The sequence below is a fragment of the Triticum aestivum genome, chromosome 1A (assembly GCF_018294505.1).
Source record: "Triticum aestivum cultivar Chinese Spring chromosome 1A, IWGSC CS RefSeq v2.1, whole genome shotgun sequence".
NCBI classification, from domain to species: Eukaryota; Viridiplantae; Streptophyta; class Magnoliopsida; order Poales; family Poaceae; genus Triticum; species Triticum aestivum.
In genome coordinates, this window is record NC_057794.1 from 360,710,424 (window position 1) to 360,718,962 (window position 8,539).

The following is an 8,539-nucleotide window of genomic DNA, read 5'->3' on the forward strand; positions in this document are numbered from 1 at the left end:
TTTGTCCTACCCTCCCATGGCAGCGGGGTCCTATTGGAAACTAAGGGATATTAAGGCCTCCTTTTAATAGAGTACCAGACCAAAGCATTAACACATAGTGAATACATGAACTCCTCAAACTACGGTCATCACCGGTAAGTATCCCGATTATTGTCACTTTGGGGTAAACGGATCATAACACATAATAGGTGACTAGAATTGCAAGATAGGATCAAGAACTCACATATATTCATGAAAACATAATAGGTTCAGATCTGAAATCATGGCACTCAGGACCTAGTGACAAGCATTAAGCACAACAAAGTCATAGCAACATCAATCTCAGAACATAATGGACACTAGGGATCAAACCCTAACAAAACTAACTCGATTACATGATAAATCTCATCCAACCCATCACCGTCCAGCAAGCCTACGATGGAATTACTCACGCACGGCAGTGAGTATCATGAAATTGGTGATGGAGGAAGGTTGATGATGATGATGGAGATGGATTCCCCTCTCCAGAGCCCCGAACAGACTCCAGATCAGCCCTCTAGAGAGAGTTTAGGGCTTGGCGGCGGCTCCATATCGTAAAACGTGATGAATCCTTCTCTTTGATTTTTTCTCCCCGAACACGAATATATGGAGTTAGAGTTGAGGTCGGTGGAGCACCAGGGGGGCCATGAGGCAGGTGGCGCACCCAGGGGGGTAGGTGTGCCCTCACCCTCGTGGGTAGGGTGTGGGCCCCTGGCCTTGATTCTTTCGCCAGTATTTTTTATATATTCTAAAAATATTCTCTGTTGATTTTCAAGTCATTCCGAGAACTTTTATTTCTGCACAAAAATAACACCATGGCAATTCTGCTGAAAACAGTGTCAATCCGGGTTGGTTCCATTCAAATCATGCAAGTTAGAGTCCAAAACAAGGGCAAAAGTGTTTGGAAAAGTAGATACGTTGGAGACACTCCCCCAAGCTTAAACATTTACCTGTCCTCAAGAAATTCAGTTGACAAACTGAAAGCGATAGGGAAAAACTTTTACAAACTCTGTTTGCTCTTGTTGTTGTAAATATGTAAATCCAGCATTCAAGTTTTCAGCAAAGATTATGAACTAAACATATTCATGATAACATTTAGGTCTCATGTTTACTCATATCAATGGCATAATCAACTAGCGAGCAATAATAATAAATCTCTGATGACAACACTTTCTCAAAACAATCATAATATCATATAACAAGATGGTATCTCGCTAGCCCTTTATGAGACCGCAAAACATAAATGTAGAGCAGCCCTGAAGATCAAGGGCTGACTGGAAATTGTAATTCATGGTAAAAGAGATCCAGTCACAGTCATACTCAATGTAAACTAATAGTAATGCATGCAAATGACAGCGGTGGTCTCCCAACTGGTGCTTTTTAATAAGAGGATGATGACTCGACATAAAAGTAAATGGATAGGCCCTTCGCAGAGGGAAGCAGGGATTTGTAGAGGTGCCAGAGCTCAGTTTTGAAATAGAGATGACTAATATTTTGAGCGGTATACTTTCATTGTCAACATAACAACCAAGAGATATCGATATCTTCCATGCTACACACATTATAGGCGGTTCCCAAGCAGAATGGTAAAGTTTATACTCCCCCACCACCAACAAGCATCGATCCATGGCTTGCCCGAAACAACGGGTGCCTGCAACTAACAATAATCCTGGAGGAGTTTTGTTTGCAATTATTTTGATTTGATTTGAGCATGGGACTGGGCATCCCGGTGACCAGCCATATTCTCATGAGTGAGGAGCAGAGTCCACTCCTCTTGAGAACAACCCGCCTAGCATGGAAGATACAGACAGGCCTAGTTGATACATGAGCTATTCGAGCATACAAAATAGAATTTTTATTTGAAGGTTTAGAGTTTGGCACATACAAATTTACTTGGAACGGCAGGTAGATACCGCATATAGGAAGGTATGGTGGACTCATATGGAACAACTTTTGGGGTTTATGGAGTTGGATGCACAAGCAGTATTCCCGCTTAGTACAAGTGAAGGCTAGAAAGAGACTGGGAAGCGGCCAGCTAGAGAGCGACAACAGTCATGAACATGCATTAAAATTAATCAACACTGAATGCAAGCATGAGTAGGATATAATTCACCATGAACATAAATATTGTGGAGGCTATGTTGATTTTGTTTCAACTACATGCGTGAACATGTGCCAAGTTAAGCCACTCGAATCGTTCAAAGGAGGATACCACCCTATCATACCACATCACAACCATTTTAATAGCATGTTGGCACGCAAGGTAAACCATTATAAACTCCTAGCTAATTAAGCATGGCATAAGCAACTATAATCTCTAATTGTCATTGCAAACATGTTTCATTCATAATAGGCTGAATTACGAACGATGAACTAATCATATTTACAAAAACAAGAGAGGTCGAGTTCATACCAGCTTTTCTCATCTCAATCAGTTCATCATATATCGTCATTATTGCCTTTCACTTGCACGGCCAAACGGTGTGGATAATAATAATAGTGCACGTGCATTGAACTAAGATGGAATCTGCAAGCATTCAATTCAAGGGAGAAGACAAAGTAATATGGGCTCTCTGTTAGATCAACAATTATGCATAAGAGAGCCACTCAACATTTTCATCATGGTCTTCTCCTCTCGACCCCCAAAGAAAATAAAGAAATAAAACTATTTACACGGGAAAGCTCCCAACAAGCAAAAGAAGAACGAGAAATCTTTTTGGGTTTTTCTTTTTAATTACTACTACAGACATGGAAAGTAAACTAGCTAAAAGCTACAACTAATTTTTTGGGTTTTTATTAAGGTTTTTCAAACACACAAGAAGAAAGCTTAAAAAGAAAAGAAACTAGCATGGATGATACAATGAAAAAGTATGAGCACCGACAACTGGCATGAGTGTGTGAACATGAATGCAATGTCAGTGAGGAATACGTACTTCCCCAAGCTTAGGCTTTTCGCCTAAGTTGGTCTATGCCCATGGATGGCCTGGTGGATATCCGAAATTGAAGCTGGGGTCGTACTGAGATGCATCAGCTACTACCTGAAGAGCTGTAGCTTGGAGGCGGGCTGCCTCCGTCCTCCTCTCGTACTTGTTCGCCTCCTCCCTAGTTATAACATATCTCCTTCTTTCCTGAAAGTCAAATAAAGTAGGAGCAGGGAGAGCAACATGGACGGTGCGCCGTCTGTCAAAGATTAGTCGGTACTCGGTACTGGAGGGACCGATTGTTCCTCTCAACAAACTGATGACGAACCATAGCATTATAATCTAGATAAGCAGGAGGCAACTCAATATCATCCCCACGTATGGGTATATCAAGAAAATCAGCTAAACGGGTTGCATAAATTCCATCGAACAAATCTCCATTAATACTATTATTATGCAACCTACGTGCAGCAATGGCCCCCAAGTTATATTGTCTATCTCCTAATACAGCACTTTTGAGAACACTAAGATCGGGAACGCACATGTGACATGCCTCGTCCATACCATTAATGCGTCTACCTATAAAGAGAGCAAAATAATGTATGGCAGGAAAATGAATGCTCCCTATGGTGGCTTGTGTGATTTCCCTAGATTCCCCCATAGTTATACTAGCAAGAAAGTCTTTATATTCAGATTTGCGGGGTTCACTAGCACTACCCCACTGCGGGAGTTTACAAGCAGTATTAAAATCCTCTAAATCCATGGTATAAGATTTATCATAAAGATCAAACAGGACCATGTGAGAATTGCGTGATGATGTGAATTTAAACCTTCTGACAAAGGAGTCGGTTAGGTAGTAATGTTGGGGGAACTTATCTGACATGAAGTCCTCAAGTTCAGCATTACGCACATATGCTTCAAATTCCTCCTTAATTCCTGCCTGAACCATGAAATTTTTTGACGGCCATTCACAAGGCCGCACTTGAGCTTCTCTTGGTAGTTCATGGTCCGACTCATGTATCGCGGGCCTTGGTCCTTGCTTCCTTGAGGAACCACCTTGGTACATTTTCCTAAACATATTTCTTCCTCTAAAAAATTTCTGAAATTTTTTAGTGACTCAAAATAAAAGTGAACCAAACTCAATAAGATTGATAGCAACTGCTCCTACAAGTGCCTAGAGGCCATATCATGCATTAAAACTACTTTTGACCACATAAATTTGACATGTAAGCTCAAGAACAGGGTCACCTAAGCAGCAAAAAAATTGCAATAAATAAAGCACTAGAACAAAAACTAATTGGACATTGGAGGAGTCACATACCGAAGAACAATCCCCCAACGCGGTTTTGTGAATGGAGCTTTGAGCAAGGAGATCGAAAATGGCAGCAAGATGAGCTAGAACACGGGTTTGAGCTAGGTGGGGATTTTTTATGGAGCAAGACAAAGTGTGTGGGTGCAAGAATAAGTGGAGGGGACCCACGTGGGGTCCACGAGGCAAGGGGGAGCGCCCAGGGGGTAGGGCGTGCCCTCCACCCTCATGGGCACATGGTGGGTCCCCCTAATATGTTCTCAGTGCCAATAATTCTTAAATATTCTGGAAAAAATCATATTAAATTTCCAGGCAATTTGGAGAACTTTTATTTTCGGAGTATTTTTTATTGCAAGGATAATTCAGAAAACAGACAGAAAATACTATTTTTGTTTTATTTAATATAAATAACAGAAAGTAAAAAGAGGGTACAAAAGGTTGTGCTTTCTAACTTCATCTGTCTCATGCTCATCAAAAGGAATCCACTAACAAGGTTGATCAAATCTTGTTAACAAACTCATTCCGAATTGCATTAAACCGGAGAAATTTCGAATAACACTAGGTTACCTCAACAGGGATATGCATGTCCCCAACAATAAGAATATCATATTTCTTCTTAACAGTAGGAAGAGGAAATTCAAAACCTCCAATAGTAATTGTTGAAAATTTTCCAATAGAATTGATACTTTGGACTTGAGGTTGTTTCCTCGGAAAGTGTATCGTATGCTCATTACCATTAACATGAAAAGTGACATTGCCTTTGTTGCAATCAATAACAGCCCCTGCAGTAGTCAAAAAGGGTCTACCAAGGATAATGGACATACTATCGTACAAAGGAATATCAAGAATAACAAAGTCCGTTAAAGTAGTAATGTTTGCAACCACAATAGGCACATCCTCACAAATACCGACAGGTGTAGCAGTTGATTTATCAGCCATTTGCAAAGATATTTCAGTAGGTGTCAACTTATTCAAATCAAGTCTACGATATAAAGAGAGAGGCATAACACTAACACCGGCTCCAAGATCACATAAAGCAGTTTTAACATGGTTTCTTTTAATGGAGCAAGGTATAGTTGGTACTCCGGGATCTCCAAGTTTCTTTGGTATTCCACCCTTAAAAGTATAATTAGCAAGCATGGTGGAAATTTTAGCTTCCGGTATCTTTCTCTTATTTGTAACAATTTCTTTCATATACTTAGCATAAGGATTCATTTTAAGCATATCAGTCAAACACATACGCAAAAAGATAGGTCTAATCATTTCAGCAAAGCGCTCAAAATCCTCATCATGCTTTTTCTTGGATGGTTTAGGAGGAAAAGGCATGGGTTTCTGAACCCATGGTTCTCTTTTCTTACCGTGCTTCCTAGCAACAAAATCTCTCTTATCATAACGTTGATTCTTTGATTGTGGGTTATCAAGATCAACAGCAGGTTCAATATGTACATCATTATTGTTGCTAGGTTGAGCATCAACATGAACATCATCATTAACATTATCACTTGGTTCATGTTCATTACCAGATTGTGTTTCAGCATCAGAAATAGAAATACCATTGGGATTCTCATGTGAGGCAACAACTGGTTCCCTAGAAGCATGCAAAGTCTTATCATTTTTCTTTTTCTTCCTTTTAGAAGGACTAGCTGCATCTACATCTGTTCTCTGAGAATCTTACTCAATTCTCTTAGGATGGCCCTCAGGATACAAAGGTTCCTGAGTCATCTTACCCCCTCTAGTCATAACTCTAACAGCATTACATTTTTCTTATTATTGAATTCATTGAGCAAATCATTCTGAGCCTTAAGTACTTGTTCTACTTGAGTGATTACCATAGAAGCATGTTTACTAATAAGTTTAAGTTCACCTTTAACACTAGCCATATAATCACTCAAGTGTTCAATCATATAAGCATTACGTTTCAATTGTCTACCAACATAACCATTGAAGTCTTCTTGGTTAACCATAAAATTATCAAACTCATCTAAGCATTGACTAGCAAACTTAGTGGGCGGGATTTCAACTTTATCATATCTATAGAGAGAATTTACCTTTACTACCTGTGTCGGGTTATCAAGACCATGTATTTCTTCAATAGGTGGTAAATTCTTAACATCTTCAGCTTTAATACCTTGTTCTTTCATTGATTTCTTTGCCTCTTGCATATCTTCAGGACTGAGAAATAGAATACCCCTTTTCTTCGGAGTTGGCTTAGGAGTTGGTTTAGGAAGTGTCCAATTATTTTCATTAGTAAACATATTATTCAATAGCAATTCAGCTTGATCAACTTCTCTTTCCCTGAAAACACAACCAGCACAACTGTCTAGGTGGTCTCTGGAAGCATCGGTTAGTCCATTATAAAAGATATCAAGTATTTCATTTTTCTTGAGAGGATGATCAGGCAAAGCATTAGGTAATTGGAGAAGCCTCCCCCAAGCTTGTGGGAGACTCTCTTCTTCAATTTGCACAAAATTATATATTTCCCTTAAGGCAGCTTGTTTCTTATGAGATGGAAAATATTTAGCAGAGAAGTAATAAATCATATCCTGGGGACTACGCACACAACCAGGATCAAGAGAATTAAACCATGTTTTAGCATCACACTTTAATGAGAACGGAAACAACTTAAGTATATAATAATAGCGAGTTTTCTCATCATTAGTGAACAGGGTGGCTATATCATTTAATTTAGTAAGATGTGCCACAACAGTTTCAGATTCATAACCATAGAAAGGATCAGATTCAACCAAAGTAATTAAACTCAGGATCGACAGAGAAATCATAGTCCTTATCGGAAATAAAGATAGTTGAAGTAGCAAAAGCAAGGTCATATTTCATTCTAGCATTCAAAGACTTTTCTTTCAGCTTAGCTAATAATTTCTTAAGATCAGATATATCCTTGCAAGCTAAGAAGTCTCTAGCAGTTTCTTCATCCATAACATAACCCTCAGGCACAATAGGCAATTCATATCTAGGGGGAGAATCTTCATCATCATTTTCATCAATATTATCAGTTTCAATAATTTCATTCTCTCTAACCCTAGCAAGTTGTTCATCAAGAAATTCACCTAGTGGCACAGTATTATCAAGCATAGAAGTAGTTTCATCATAAGTATCATGCAAAGCAGAAGTGGCATCATCAATAACATGCGACATATCAGAATGAATAGCAGGAGTAGGAGTCGCAAGTTTACTCAAAACAGAAGGTGAATCAAGTGTAGAGCTAGATGGTAGTTCCTTACCTCCCCTCGTAGTTGAGGAAAAAATCTTGGTTCTTTTATCTTTCAAGTTCTTCATAGTGAAAAGCAGATATAAATCCCAAGTGACTCAAAGAATAGAGCTATGCTCCCCGACAACGGCGCCGGAAAATAGTCTTGATAACCCACAAGTATAGGGGATCGCAACAGTTTTCGAGGGTAGAGTATTCAACCCAAATTTATTGATTCGACACAAGGGGAGCCAAAGAATATTATCAAGTATTAGCAGCTGAGTTGTCAATTCAACCACACCTGGAAACTTAATATCTGCAGCAAAGTATTTAGTAGCAAAGTAATATGATAGTAGTGGTAATGGTGACAAAAGTAACGGTAGTAGTTTTGGTTTTATAGTGATTGTAACAGTAGTAACGGAAAAGTAAATAAGCGAAGAACAATATATGAAATGCTCGTAGGCCATGGATCAGTGATGAATAATTATGTCGGATGCGATTCCTCATGCAATAGTTATAACATAGGGTGACATAGAACTAGCTCCAGTTCATCAATGTAATGTAGGCATGTATTCCGAATATAGTCATATGTGCTTATGGAAAAGAACTTGCATGGCATCTTTTGTTCTACCCTCCCGTGGCAGCGGGGTCCTATTGGAAACTAAGGGATATTAAGGCCTCCTTTTAATTGAGTACCGGACCAAAGCATTAACACATAGTGAATACATGAACTCCTCAAACTACGGTCATCACCAGTAAGTATCTCGATTATTGTCACTTCGGGGTTAACGGATCATAATACATAATAGGTGACTATAGACTTGCAAGATAGGATCAAGAACTCAGATATATTCATAAAAATATAATTGGTTCAGATCTGAAATCATGGCACTCGGGCCCTAGTGACAAGCATTAAGCATAGCAAAGTCATAGAAACATAAATCTCAGAACATAATGGATACTAGGGATCAAACCCTAACAAAACTAACTCGATTACATGATAAATCTCATCCAACTCATCACCGTCCAGCAAGCCTACGATGGAATTACTCACGCACGGCGGTGAACATCATGAAATTGGTGATG